The following is a 14,398-nucleotide window of genomic DNA, read 5'->3' on the forward strand; positions in this document are numbered from 1 at the left end:
GCACTCCTGACATATGGTTGTCAAGCCTCTGCTTAAAGACCTCCAAAGAAGGAGAAGTTCTTCCTAATGTTTAGGTGGAATCTTCTTTCTTGTAGTTTGGATCCATTGCTCCGTGTCCGCTTCTCTGGAGCAGCAGAAAACAACCTTTCTCCCTCCTCTATGTGACATCCTTTTATATATTTGAACATGGCTATCATATCACCCCTTAACCTCCTCTTATCCAGGCTAAACATGCCCAGCTCCCTTAGCCGTTCCTCATAAGGCATCGTTTCCAGGCCTTTGACCATTTTGGTTGCCCTCCTCTGGACACGTTCCAGTTTGTCAGTGTCCTTCTTGAACTGTGGTGCCCAGAACTGGACACAGTACTCCAGGTGAGGTCTGACCAGAGCAGAATACAGTGGCACTATTACTTCCGTTGATCTAGATGCTATACTCCTATTGATGCATCCCAGAATTGCATTGGCTTTTTTCGCTGCCGCGTCACACTGTTGGCTCATGTCAAGTTTGTGGTCAACCAAGACTCCTAGATCCTTTTCACATGTACTGCTCTCAAGCCAGGTGTCCCCCATCTTGTATTTGTGCCTCTCATTTTTTTTGCCCAAGTGCAATACTTTACATTTCTCCCTGTTAAAATTCATCTTGTTTGTTTTTGCCCAGTTCTCTAATCTGTCATGGTCATTTTGAAGTGTGATCCTGTCCTCTGGGGTGTTAGCCACCCCTCCCAGTTTGGTGTCATCTGTTCGACAGTGGAATTTGCTGACAAGGAGTGTGGTGGAGTCTCCTTCTTTGGAGGTCTTTAAGCAGAGGCTCGACAACCATATGTCAGGAGTGCTCTGATGGTGTTTCCTGCTTTGCCGGGGGTTGGACTCGATGGCCCTTGTGGTCTCTTCCAACTCTATGATTCTATGAATTTGATCAGGATGCCCTTGAGTCCATCATCCAAGTCGTTGATAAAGATGTTGAATAAGACCGGGCCCAAGACAGAACCCTGTGGCACCCCACTAGTCACTCTTCTCCAGGATGAAGAGGAACCATTGATGAGCACCCTTTGGGTTCGGTCAGTCAGCCAGTTACAAATCCACTGAGTGGTAGCATAGTCAAGACCGCATTTTACCAGCTTCTTTACAAGAATATCATGGGGCACCTTGTCAAATGCCTTGCTGAAATCAAGGTAGGCTACATCCACTGTGTTCCCTTCTTCTACCAGGCTTGTAATTCTGTCAAAAAATGAGATCAGGTTAGTCTGACATGACTTATTTTTCATAAAATAAGCTCAATTGAAGCTCAATGAATCAGTAATGCAATTTCTTCAGGAAATTAAAACAGAAGTAAGAGGGAATAAAAAAAACCATTCAAGACTTGAGGAGTGACTTTTCTGAACTGAAAGAAGACTTGAAGACAGTGAGGTCCAACATTACCTCACATGAGGAAAATTACACAACTGGAAATGGTAAGAATTCGGGATTTAGAGACTGTCCAGCAGCAGGAGTTAAATTTGATTGCGTTTTTGGAATTAAAGGAGAACGAGGCTCATCTGAGACTGAGGGGAGTGGTCCAGAAGGAACAGGATAACTTGAAGGGTTGGCTCATTGATGAATTTTCAACTTACTGGGAGATCTCAAAAGAAGAATTGAATTTGTGGATTGATAAAGCATATAGATTTGGTCCTAAAAAGGGTTCTAAAATCACACATGACTGTATAGTGATTTTTAAAACAAAGGAACAAAGAGACACGATATTGGGACATCACTATAAAAAAAGTTTAAAGAAAGATGGGAAAGCGGTGATCTTGTTCCAAGAGGTCCCACAGCATTTTTTTATTTTGAGAAGTTATTATTCAGATCTGGCAACTGCCCTAAGGAAGAAAAATATCTTCTTTAGGTGGGAATTCCCAAAGGGTCTTTCCTTCAAATTTCAAGGGAGGAAACAGAAAATCAGAACTGTAGGAGAGAAGGAGAGATTTCTGGAGAAAAACGCAAAAGAGCTCGGTTTGGAACGTTCCCCTTCTCACACTTCCGGGTCAAGCACCATCGACTAATGGCGGATTCCCTCCGAGCTCCGGAGGGAATCGGCTCCGTAGAAGACGGGTCCTGCCGCGGCGGCAACGCGGGGATCCTCAGAAACCACAGGCGCGGTAGCCTGTGGACTTGGTGACTCGGCGGGCACCATTTGCGCCCCCCGACCCGCGAAGGAGCCTTTTTAAAAGCTGCGGAGCGGGGGACGGGGAATGGCGTGGTGCTGAGAGTAGACCGCTTCTCCTACGGAGTGAAGTTGCATGCCATGGCCAGAGAGCGCTGACTTCTTTCTTTGAACATTTGGACTTTAAAAGTAACAACCCGTGAGTAGTACGGAAATTGGAACTAAAAATTTCTTTTTTTGAATTAGGCACGATCGGGGGAGGTATTAAAAGGAAGTCCATCTCCCCCTCCTGTAGATAAATTAAAGCAAGAATTAGATAACTAAGGTCGAGAGAACATTCCTCTCTTTATTGGATAAAAGCTAATTCCACGACTTGGCAGTACAAGTAATTTTGCTGGAGGATAAGAGTCGATTTTAAGAGCTGAGGTGCAACCCCCCGGGATCCGGGAGTGATCCGCGAGAGAGCCTGCTGAGGAGACATAAAGAGTTTGACAGCTGTCAAATTAGCTGTCAAAGTTGGAAAAGGAAAACTTGGCTTCTGTTATCTTTGCTGGTTATTTTTGTTACAATTGGATTTTAAACTTTTGAAAATAAGGAAGAATAGAAACAAATTAACTTGACTGTTGGATTGGAGTGGGAAGGAATACTAAGTAACCAGAATCCCTCTAGAGGGGGGTTCTGAGACATTACAATGGCTGCAGGTGGAAAAATACAGGCTGAACTGGACAGAATGTTTTTTTTCTTGGGAAAGTTACAAGGTCAGAGTGAAGTTTTGGCTACAAACGCTACAACTTTGAATTTAAAAGTAAACAAACTTGCTGAATCTGTCAAGGACTTGACTCAAGAAACCTATGCAGCTGAACAAGAAGAGATATGTGCTGTTTCAGAGGAGTGGGAAGGAGGAGCTGAAATGCCGCAGATGAAAAAGGAGAGCCAGAGGCCTGCTAAGATGGACACTAAGAAAAACAAGACCTGGATGATGAGAATTTGGTTTGAATCGGAGAATGAAGAATGGAGGGATCTCCCTATGGGGAGATCTGAAGATCTATGGATTACAAATCTGATCAAGGCGAAAGTTGGAGCCTTTGGGACATTTGGGACATTTGGACTTAAAAGGAACAAGAAACAAGATTTGGGCTCCACTTTTGAACATGGAGGTCTGGTTGGAAGAAACATAGACCCTATTGGGACAGAGCTTCTCCGAGACTCGATCTTTAATATAAAGGACTACCCAAAAAACCGGCAGAGAGGGACTGAGAGAGATTTGAGGGCCTCGGACGTGAGATCTCCAGGCTGATAGTTGATAGACTGATGGACATTTTTTGGGGATCGAAACCAGGAAGGGGGGGGTGAGAGTTTTGGAATCCAAAGGGTGTATAATTATATGTTGTTTTTCTGTTATTTTGTTTTGTAATTAATATAAAAATTGGGAAATTTGTGGAAGGGAATTTGGGTCGACCTTAGAAAAGGGTGTAAAGAATGAGTATTGTTGTTTAAATTGAGGTCTATAAGTTAAAATTGTTTAATTAAGATGAATTAAGTTTAATAATAAGCTAAAAGTTGGGGATAAGAACTTGCTGAGCTAACTATTGGAATTGGAATACAAGAAGGGGAGTTGTGGGAAAGTCAGGGAAAGATGTTAAGAAAAAAAGGATCCAAAACTATACTTGTTATTTGTGTTGTGTTTGTTTGTGTTTCTGTGTTTGTTTAAAAATTTGTGAAACAGAATGCTATAAAGAAAAAGATACAAAAGGGGGAAAAGGAAAAATTCTTTCTCAAATAAAAGAGAAAGAAAAGAATTTAAAATCAAAGCCTAAAAGCCAACAGATACAAAAAGACATTAATCATTGTTAACAATGTGGTATCGGAGGAAATTAAAATGGAGAAAGTGTTGCAAGGATTTTAAGATGTCAGTGACCAACTCAAATAGAGTCTAAGAAATGGCAGACGCAGCAGTGGAGAAAAAGAAAGTGATGTTTATTGCTGAGCAATAATTGACCCAGTGGAATCCTTTCCAAAAGATTGGGCCCCAAGCCCTGGCTCCCAGGGGCTTTATACCTTGAGTACATACATCACAGATATGACATAATCAGATACATCGCAAACAGCAACAAAAAATAAGCTAACGAGCGCATTCAAGCCTTTCTCCTGGCCATGTAAAGAGTTTCCTCCCAACTTCTGCTTTTTAGTTTGAACATGCAGTCTTAACCTTTCCCCTAGATTTATTGCAAGAAATAGAAACTTAAGGCAAAAAGGAACTTTGGCTGTTGAGCTCCTACGCGGCCATCTGCTACAAGGGACATTCTGCAGTTTAGCATCTTCCTGTTTCACAGCCCAGATCCTGTCTGGACAAGGGGGGGAAATGTGCCAGCACATCAAATTTATTGCTTCCCCCTTCTTGTTCAGTGAGATAGGGAGAGAACAAGGAGGTACTGGGACAAAGTTCATTTCAGATTTCTCAGATCTAAGCAATTTGCTATTAAGCTAAGCAGAAGCTTTCACGATTCAAACATGGATTATAAAATCATTGTAGAAATATCTGGTTATATATGAATATATATGAATATATTGATAACTGATAAGTGATTGTATGGATAACTGATTATATGAAAAGCATAAGGGTAAAATTCCCCCAGGTCCTCCTTCAAAAGGAACCAGGCAAGGGTGCCCACTTTCCCCTCTACTATTTATTTTGGTCCTGGAGGTATTGCTGAATATGTTGAGGAAAGAAGAGAAAGTGAAGGGCAGTGTGGTAAGATCTAAGCAGTATAAATTAAAAGCCTTTGCAGACAACTTGGTTTTAACTTTACAGGATCCAGAGGCCAGTGTAATGAAAGCACTGGAGATGATACAGGAGTACGGGCAGCTGGCAGGTTTTAAATTGAACAAGAGCAAAACTAAAGTATTAGAAAAGAATCTAGATAAAGACGAAAGAAAAACCCTTATTAAAAAAACAGGCCTGGTATTCATGAAGAAGGTTAAATATTTGGGTGTGAACTTAACAGCGAAAAATGTGAATTTGTACAAAGTCTGGAATGAAGTAAAAAGAGACTTAGAGATATGGTCAAATTTAAAATTTTCACTTATGGGTCGAATATCGGCAGTAAAGATGAATGTATTGCCGAAAATGTTGTTTTTGTTTCAAACTGTACCTATTATTGATAATGTTAAATGTTTTAAAGATTGGCAGAAGGCCTTGTCTAAATTTATCTGGCAGGGGGAAAACCCAAGAATTAAGTATAAATTACTTACAGACACAAAAGAAAGAGGAGGTTTTTCCCTACCTGATTTGAAGATATATTTTGAAGCTGCGGCCTTCTGCTGGATTAAAGATTGGATTAAATTAGAAAATGAAGGTATTTTGGATTTAGAGGGACTGGATAATAGGTTTGGATGGCATGCATATCTTTGGTATGATAAAATAAAGGCCCATAGCGGTTTTAGGAACCATATAATCAGGAAGGTGCTTTATAATGTATGGATTAGATATCAGGATCTTTTGGTAAGAAAAACACCCAAATGGATTTCATCAATGGAATCTCAGGCACAAAAAAAGTTAAATATGGAGAATAAGTGTTTGAGATATTCAGATTTATTGATAGAAGATGCTGAGAGATTTAAATTAAAACCATTTGAACAAATTAAAGATAAAGTGAATTGGCTTCAATATTACCAAATTAATGAACTATTTAAGATTGATACCCAGCTTTTCAACCAGGCCTTTGGCTGATTGACATCTAATGCCCTTTAAAAATGTGCCTCTCTCAACCAATACCTCTCTCAACCAATGTTAGTCCTGTCGCCTCCTGAAACTCTATCAGGCTTTCCTTTTCCAATTCAGATAGGGCTCTGGTCCTCAAATTCATCCGTTCTTCTTTAAGTTCAATCATAACGAATGTCAGCTTATGTTCATCAAGTTGTCTTTGTATGGATGGGACTCTCCTCTCCAGTTGTATTACTTCGGATTCAGCAGCAAGGGTTTTTTCCCTGACTTCATCTGCAGTTTGCCGTCTCAAAGTAGATTCCTGTATCAGTTTCTGGGTGGTTTCTGAATTGGTATTCACCTTTTGTCCCAAATTATTTAAACTTTCTACAATTAAATCAGTTTCAATATTTGCAACATCCAATTTCACATTTATCGCATCTGTTTTCTTATGGAGTTGTTCCAGCGAATCATTTATTTTCAATAATGCAGCCACTAAGGCCTCCTCTGTTGACATCCCATCTGTTTTTTCCTTTCCATTTGCCATAACACTTAAGAGATTCAAGGTCAATTCCAAAGTCTCACACTTTTCTTATCTTGCAGCTGGAAATTCCCCTAGCCCAGCTCCTATAAAGTAACCAATTTCAAAAGCTTCCACTAGGGGAAAACAGGTTGTATCTGTATCGGTCAATATGTCCTCTTTTAAACACAGTTTCAAAAATCCGAAGTTAGTTTCAATTTTCAGTTACTTTCCTCCTTTTTTAAAAAACAACCGCAAACAGTAGAAACAATGTATTTCTCTTATTTAGCTAGCTGTCAATGAATGTTCTAAGCGCTGTCAATGAACATTCCAAAAAACAAACAAACATCAGTCTTACTAGCAGCCCGTTTCCAGGGTCAGAGCGGCGGTGTTTTAAGTCTCTTCGCTCTCTCCCGCAGGCATACTCAATGCACAACTTCCCCCTCTCTTCTCCTGCCTCCAAGAGGGGGTTTAATGTTCTTTACCGTTGGAAATTTGATCTTTTACAAAAGACCTTCCAGGACTCCAGCTTGCAACTTCGTTGCCTCAGTCTATTTACAAAAAGGGAAGGCGGACTTCCTGTTTTGAACCTCCCCGTTACGATACCAAATTAAACTTTCAAAGATCCAATTCTTCCGTTTCAGCTCTACTCACGGGTAATTACTTTAAAGTTAAATTGTCCACAGGAAAAGGTCAGCGCTCTCTGGCAACATCTATGCGGCTTCGCTCCGTGGAAGAAGCAGACGATTCGATGCACCACGCCGCTCACCCCACGTCGCTCCGGAGCCCCCAAAACCGGGGTTCCCCATGAGTGGGGGAGGCGCAAAAGGTGCCCGCCGAATCCCACGTTCACAGGCTTCTCCCGCCTGTGATTTTAACGGGTCTCCGCCTTCGCCGTGGCGGCCAGACCCAGATTTCTACGGTGCAGATTCCTCCCGGTCAGAGGGATTCTGCCATTGCTGGAGGCGCCTCCCCCGGAAATCCAAAATTTTACTTTTTAAAAAAGTCACTGCCATTATAGTCATTGCCATTCAAATTGTGTGCATGCATCATGTGATTGATTGTGCAATGTGGGCCTTACCTTGCCCCCCACCAATATATTATTCTAGTTGGCACCTCTGGATCGAGTGGTATACAAAATAAATAAATAAATCGCCTTTCTTTGCACATGTTCCAGCTTGTCAGTATCCTTATTTATTATCATTTTTAAAATTTATGTGCCCTTCATCTGAAGATTTTACAACATAAATAAACAGGATGAAAGCATGGCTTTCTCAAAAACAAGTAAAGCCAGAGAACTCTCTCCTCCCCTTTTTTTGGATGGAGATGCAAACTTCGTTGGTCAGGGGACAGCTGTTGAAATAGTGCATCACGATTTCAGTAAGGCTTTTGACAAAGTCCCCTGTGATATTTATGTGAGGAAGCTAGTAAAATGTTGCCTGAACGAGGTAACGGGGATTCCACTGACCGAACCCAAAGAGGACTCCATGAGAGCCAGTGTGGTGTAGTGGTTAAGAGCGGTAGTCTCGTAATCTGGGGAACCGGTTTCGCGTCTCCGCTCCTCCAGATGCAGCTGCTGGGTGACCTTGGGCTAGTCACACTTCTTTGAAGTCTCTCAGCCCCACTCACCTCACAGAGTGTTTGTTGTGGGGGAGGAAGGGAAAGGAGAATGTTAGCCGCTTTGAGACTCCTTAAAGGGAGTGAAAGGCAGGATATCAAATCCAAACTACTACTACTACTACTACTACTACTACTCTTCTTCTTCTTCTTCTTCTTCTTCTTCTTCTTCTTCTTCTTCCTCCTCCTCCTCCTCCTCCTCCTCCTCCTCCTCATCCTGGGGAAAAGTGACAAGAGGAGTGCTGCAGTGTTCTGTCCGGGGCCCGTTGTTGTTCAACGTCTTTATAAATGACTTGGATGAAGGAACTGAGAGGATGCTCATCACATTTGCAGACGACACCAAACGGGGAGCAGAGGCCAATGTGGCAGAAGGCAGAATCAGATCAAGGGCAGGAATAGTACCACTTTCTTCTGCCTCGGTCAGACCCCACCTAGAATACTGTGTTCAATTCTGGGCACCACAATTTAAGTATCTTAAATTTTGTTGGCCTGGGGAAATCAAGAAGGTTGGGCTACACATTCCATATTCCCTTTATAACAGGTGGCAAATGTTTATTGAATACCGTATTTTTCGCACCATAGGACGCATTGGACGATAGGACGCACTTTGTTTTAGAGGGGGGAGAACAAGAAAAAAAAAATTTTCCCCTCTCTGCCCAACGCCCCTTCAGTGAAGCGGCAGGAGGCGCTGCACAGAGAGGGGGAGAACTTTCTTGTTCCGCGGCTACCGCGTGTTTCTCCCTCTCCTAGGCTAACACTTCTCCCACCCACCCTATAGCTACTGAGCAGCTCCGAAGCAAGGAGTCACCCAGAGAGCAACCGCCTCTTGTCCCCTGTCTGTCTAATGTAGCCGTCAATCTGGAAAAACCTTCAGCTGCGGGGAGCCAGCAGAGAGTGCTCTTTCCTTTTGTTTTTGTAGTGCATTGGGGTGATGGTGCCCTGAAATTTTGCTTGCTGCAACCTCCTTTTCCCTCTTTTAGATGGCTCTTTGTTTATCGTTTTTCAGCCCCGCTTTGCCTGGTTCTTAGCTCCCCCCCCCCCAATTTTAGATAACTTCCAAGCCTTTCGAATTATTTGACAATCTTGACTCTCCTTTTTAACCTGAACCTGAACCCCTTTCTTAGGATTCTGCGGTGCTTGGAGATGCTCTGTCAATGGCTGCTTGGCCATGATGGCTATGTTCTACCTGAATAGCTTGAGGCAATAATGCTTCCGAATCCCAGTTCCCGGAAAGCGCAAGAGAGGAGAATGCTCTTGTGCCTGAATCCGGCTTGCAGGTTTTCTTTTGGGGTATCTGGTTGGCGGCTCTTCTGTCCTAGATTGTCCCTACTTAAAGGAAGCCTCAAATCCTGACATCTCCGCATTTCGCCCAGTTTAGACTGGGGGGGGAGGCCGTGGTCTTCTTCCTGCAGAGGACGCTCTCTCTCTCTCGGGGCTCACAGGCAGTCCCTCCGCGGAGGCTGGTGGAGCTTTTCCTCCCTGGGGCTATGGCTGAGCCCCTTGGAAAGGAGGCGGGGAGGGGGCGAGAGGTGGGCAGGTGGGAGGGAGCGCTGGCCGTCGAGGGGGTGGGACTGCCTTTCTTCCCCACTCCTGGCTGTCCAGGGTGCTGATGACCCTCCTGGAGGTTCTCGCTTCCTAGAAAGCCATCTCCGCCGCCCTCCCCCAAGCCCCTGGAGCAGAGTTGATGCCTTCCTCCCCATGGGGCCCAGGAGTCCTGCCTTCGGGGCCAAACGAGTCCTGCCGCCGTCTCCCTGCCTCACCTTGGCTCCCAGCCAAGCAACCGACGCCCCCAGTCCCACTGCCTCCTACCTCCAGGACCTCCATGTGGGTCTCTATCCGCCTGCCTGCCCTGCCCTGCCCTGCGGCTGCGGCGGCTGCTGCTGCTGCTACCCGGCAACTCTAGGCCCCCTTGCGCAACCTCAACCCCTCCGGGCACATTCCGGGAAGGTTCGCCTCGGACCCACTTCCTCCCCCCGCCCTCCGGCGTCTCCGGCTGGGGAAAAACTACAAGCCGCGTCTCTCGCCAGCCCCTTCCCTCTTCCCTGCATGAGAGGAGAAGCCCCATAACTGCTATTGATTCTGCGATTTATGTTGTGTTTGTATGTCTCTGGAAGCTGCGTGTCACCTCTCCAGCTGGGAGAGGGTCGCGGGAGGCTGCTTTAGCCCCCCGCGCGCTCTCCCGGCTGGGGAGCTGAAGCGCGGCTATGGCAGGAGCCTCTACAGCCCCACGTCACCTCTCCAGCCGGGAGAGCGCGCGGGGGGCTAAAGCAGCCTCCCGTGACCCTCTCCCAGCTGGAGAGGTGACACGCAGCTACGGAAGAAGCCTCTATAGCAGCGCGTCACCTCCCCAGCCAGGAGAGGGTCGCGGGGTGCTTCTTTAGCCCCGCGCGCGCTCTCCCGGCTGGAGAGGTGACGTGGGGCTGTAGAGGCTCCTGCCATAGCCGCGCTTCAGCTCCCCAGCCGGGAGAGCGCGCGGGGGGCCAGAGCAGCCTCCCGCGACCCTCTCCCAGCTGGAGAGGTGACACGCAGCTACGGAAGAAGCCTCTATAGCAGCGCGTCACCTCCCCAGCCAGGAGAGGGTCGCGGGGCTACGGCGTCTTCGCTCCATAGGACGCACACACATTTCCCCTTCATTTTTGAAGGGGAAAAAGTGCGTCCTATAGAGCGAAAAATATGGTACATATATTGTCAAGACTGTTGCACCCATCACTCATGAGAAAATATGGCATGATCTTTTAATCAAATGAAACTTTAACACATGTCAAGATGAAAGTCTGCAATTTCATCAGGACATGTTATTTGTTGTTTACTGTTGTAACTATTGCTTTCTCAAAATTTATCTCTGTACCATGAAAATAAATAAAAACAATGATTTTTTAAAGGACAGTGGGGAAATCATGTGTACTATTCCATTAATCTGCTTGCATGTGTTGAGTGTTATTTGGAGTAATTTCACATTATGTGTTTCTGTGTGTTCAGCACACATGATTGTAGGTGAGACTGAATAAAAGACTTCCTAAGAAATTCCCTTTGACTACTTCTGTATTGTTTCAAATGTAACTTCACTTCCAGATAACAACAAATAATATTCATTGCTGACATATCATACCATCGTCAGCTCATTAATCTCAACCCCAACAAACCCAGCACTTAACATGAGCAGCTGCTTTCTTCCCATTTCTTAGGTGGAAATAACTGATAAGAAGAAGGGCGATAGACCCTTTCCCTCAAACTTTGGGGATCGGGGGGGGGGGTGGATTCATTTCACCCCTTAGTCCTGCTCCTGAAAGCTTGGGAGATGTGGAGTATTTGCCCACACACTGCCATGACTTAAAAATCAACCTTTTTAAAAATAAATGTAAAAATGGTACAGTGGTACCTCGGGTTAAGTACTTAATTCATTCCAGAGGTCCGTTCTTAACCTGAAACTGTTCTTAACCTGAAGCACCACTTTAGTTAATGGGGCCTCCCACTGCCGCTGCCCCGCCGAAGCACAATTTCTGTTCTCATCCTGAAGCAAAGTTTTTATGCAGAGGTACTGTTTCAAAGAATTGATGCTTTCGAATTATGGTGCTGGAGGAGACTCTTGAGAGTCCCATGGACTGCAAGAAGATCAAACCTCTCCATTCTGAAGGAAATCAGCCCTGAGTGCTCACTGCCAGTCGGGCATGTGTCTCTGCCAGAGTCCTACATGCGAGTAGGATGATCCTTAGATGGTTATGGGCCCAGGAATTGGGGCCACAGACTTTGTTCCAGTACAAAGGCTAAGGCAAACCTTTGTGGAAGATGGAACTGGTTCACCATATTTACATCAAGAAGGGTCTGATCCACCAGTTGGGTGAAGACTCCTTGGAGGTGCAAAGTGTTGTGGAGTCTGGCACACTTCCCTGTGTTCCATTCAGCTTTCCGTACTTGTAGCAGAGTGTGCACAGCGCTAGCCACTTGGTGTGTAAGCTTGCAGAAGATAAGAGTCCACACGCTGTTCTTCTAAACTAACAGCTTTATTTACTGCAGAACAGTAAAAATAAACCATCTGAGACAGCAGTTATCTTGCTTCCTTGCTCGGCAGCAAAAGCGAAAGTCAGACAGAACAAAGAAACAGCTTCTCCAGAAGTTGGAGACAGCTCCTCCCCAGAACAGGCAGGACGATGGGTTCTGAGCTGTTAAGCCTATAAGCTCCGATTCCCCATCACACCCCCTCTCGTCCTGCACTGCTGGGGCTCGTAAGTTTCACCACTTACCCCAAACACAGACCTTAACAGAACTCTCCATGACACTGAAAGCTCAAAGTTTTCATGACCCCATCTGCCAGGTTCTTCTGGCTTGGACAGTACTGCAATCTCACCAAGCCTAACTGGATACTCTGACACACATTCTGGAAACGGATGTCTAGGTGTTTAGTTCTGGCCTTAAACTGCTCAGACTCTGCCAGCTTCAGACAGGGTTGATTGTCCTCCCACACCGTGACTGGCAAACAACAATCCTTGCAGATTTCTTGAACCAAACAAATATAGAATTCCAATTCCCTGCAAAGCTCAGACAGCACACTGAATTCAGATTCAGGAAAGGAAAGCACAATGAGACTTTGCTTCCGGGTGTGATGGCCTGGGATTCGGATTCAGAAGCTGAACCTGAGGAATCCCAACTTGCACAGATTCCTCGTCTCCAGAACCAGCTGAGCCGGGGTTGGGGCATGAGCCTGAAGGGTCCTCACCTGTGCTGGATCCTCAGGTGCAGGCATCAGCTGAGTCTGCTCTGGCTCCTGCGGTGATGGAGGACCCATTGCCTGCAGGTGCGCCACTCTCAGCCCCGTCAGAGGATGCTGGGGTTGCCTCTGGGTCCGGTAACCCTCCAGCCTCTCCTGAGCTGCAGAGGCTTAGGGCAGAGAGGTGGAGGGAACTAAGTTCCCGCAGGAAGAGTGCTCGCCTCCAGGCCAGGAGAGGCGAGTCATCTGAGGATCAGGGCCGCCCTATGCCTCCGGAGATATAAAAGAAGCTGTTCTTAAGACGGCTCGTTCTTGTCTTCATCGTCCTGTATCTCCGTCCCGACGGCAAGAGCTCGAAGAGACAGTGACCAGGATGCGATGGATCTTTTACTATGTCCAGTGCCTTCCTATGGCACCTTGTGGCATAAATCTGCTCTAAGGTGGAAAGTGGGCAGCCAACAATGCTCTCTGCTGCCTTAACAACCCTGCACAACCCCATCCTGTCCTGGGTAGTACAGCTTCCGTACCACACACATAAGCCATAAGTGAGCACGCTCTCAATGGCACAGTGATAGAAGGCAAGCAGCAGTTTCTGCGGAAGATGGTTTTTCCTTAGTATTCTTAAAAAGTACAGTCTCTGCTGCGCCTTCTTCACAAGCCCCCTTGTGTTGACACTCCAGGACAGATCCTCTTGTAATTCAATGCCCAAAAATCTGAACGTTGTTACCCTCTCCACACAGACCCCATCAATCAAAAGTGGCTGGACGTTGCTCTTCTGTCTCCTGAAGTCCACCACAAGCTCCTTTGTCTACCTTGTATTTATGAGCAAGTTGTTAGCTCTGCACCACTCTGTCAGCCACTCCACCTCATATCTATAATCCGTTTCACCCTCCCTTTCAGAGATGAGCCCAATCACGGTTGTGTCATCTGCAAATTTAACAACCCTATTACTAGGGTAGCAACACAATCGTACGTGTAGAAAATATAAAGGAGCGGACTGAGTACGCATCCCTGTGGTGTTCCTGTGTTAGTCTTAAGCATATTAGAGGTATAAGGGCCCAACCGAACCCTCTGGGGGCGGTCTGACAAAAAGTCCAATATCCACTCACAAAGTGATAATGGAAGCCCCAGATCTTCCAGTTTAGACATCAGACATTGTGGTAGAATAGTATTAAATGCCGAGCTGAAATCTAAAAAAAGCAGTCTGGCATAACCCCCCCCCCCGCTGCTCCAAATGTGCAAGGACGGCATGGAGGGCAATCGCCACAGCGTCCTCTGTCGATCTTTTCATTTTATAAGCAAATTGGAATGTGTCCAGTCCCTCTGGTAGGCAGGCAATGACATAATTTCGTACCAGCTTTTCAAAGCACTTCATGATTATAGGTGTGAGTGCTACTGGACGAAAATCATTCAGATCTTCCGGGTTAGATTTTTTTGCTATTGGAACGATAATAGAGGACCTTAGGCAGGATGGAACAATAGCCTGGGCTAGGGATCGATTTAAAATCCCAGTGAAAACTCCTGCTAGTTGATCTGCACAGTCTCTCAATACCCTTCCAGCTACCCCATCCGGCCCTGTGGCCTTCCTTGGGTTGATTCCCTTTAACACCTTCCTCATCTCTTCTTTTTCCACAGAGACTACTACATTCCTTTGTACTGATGATGGTAATGGTAGTGATGATGGCAAAGCCTTCACAGGGAGTGGTGGTGGTGT

The 14,398-nt window shown here is 45.6% G+C and overlaps 2 protein-coding genes across 2 annotated transcripts in view; one reads left to right on the plus strand and one right to left on the minus strand.

Moving 5' to 3' along the window:
- LOC309530315 (uncharacterized protein) overlaps positions 1–14,398 on the minus strand; it is a 367,943-nt gene that overhangs the window by 195,108 nt on the left and 158,437 nt on the right. The window lies entirely within an intron of this gene.
- The window catches only part of LOC309530282 (uncharacterized protein), a 487,095-nt gene that overhangs the window by 13,709 nt on the left and 458,988 nt on the right, over positions 1–14,398 (plus strand). The gene's annotated exons all lie outside the window — the stretch shown is intronic.

Source organism: Podarcis vaucheri (assembly GCF_965113315.1).
Source record: "Podarcis vaucheri genome assembly, chromosome: 4".
Taxonomy (NCBI): domain Eukaryota; kingdom Metazoa; phylum Chordata; class Lepidosauria; order Squamata; family Lacertidae; genus Podarcis; species Podarcis vaucheri.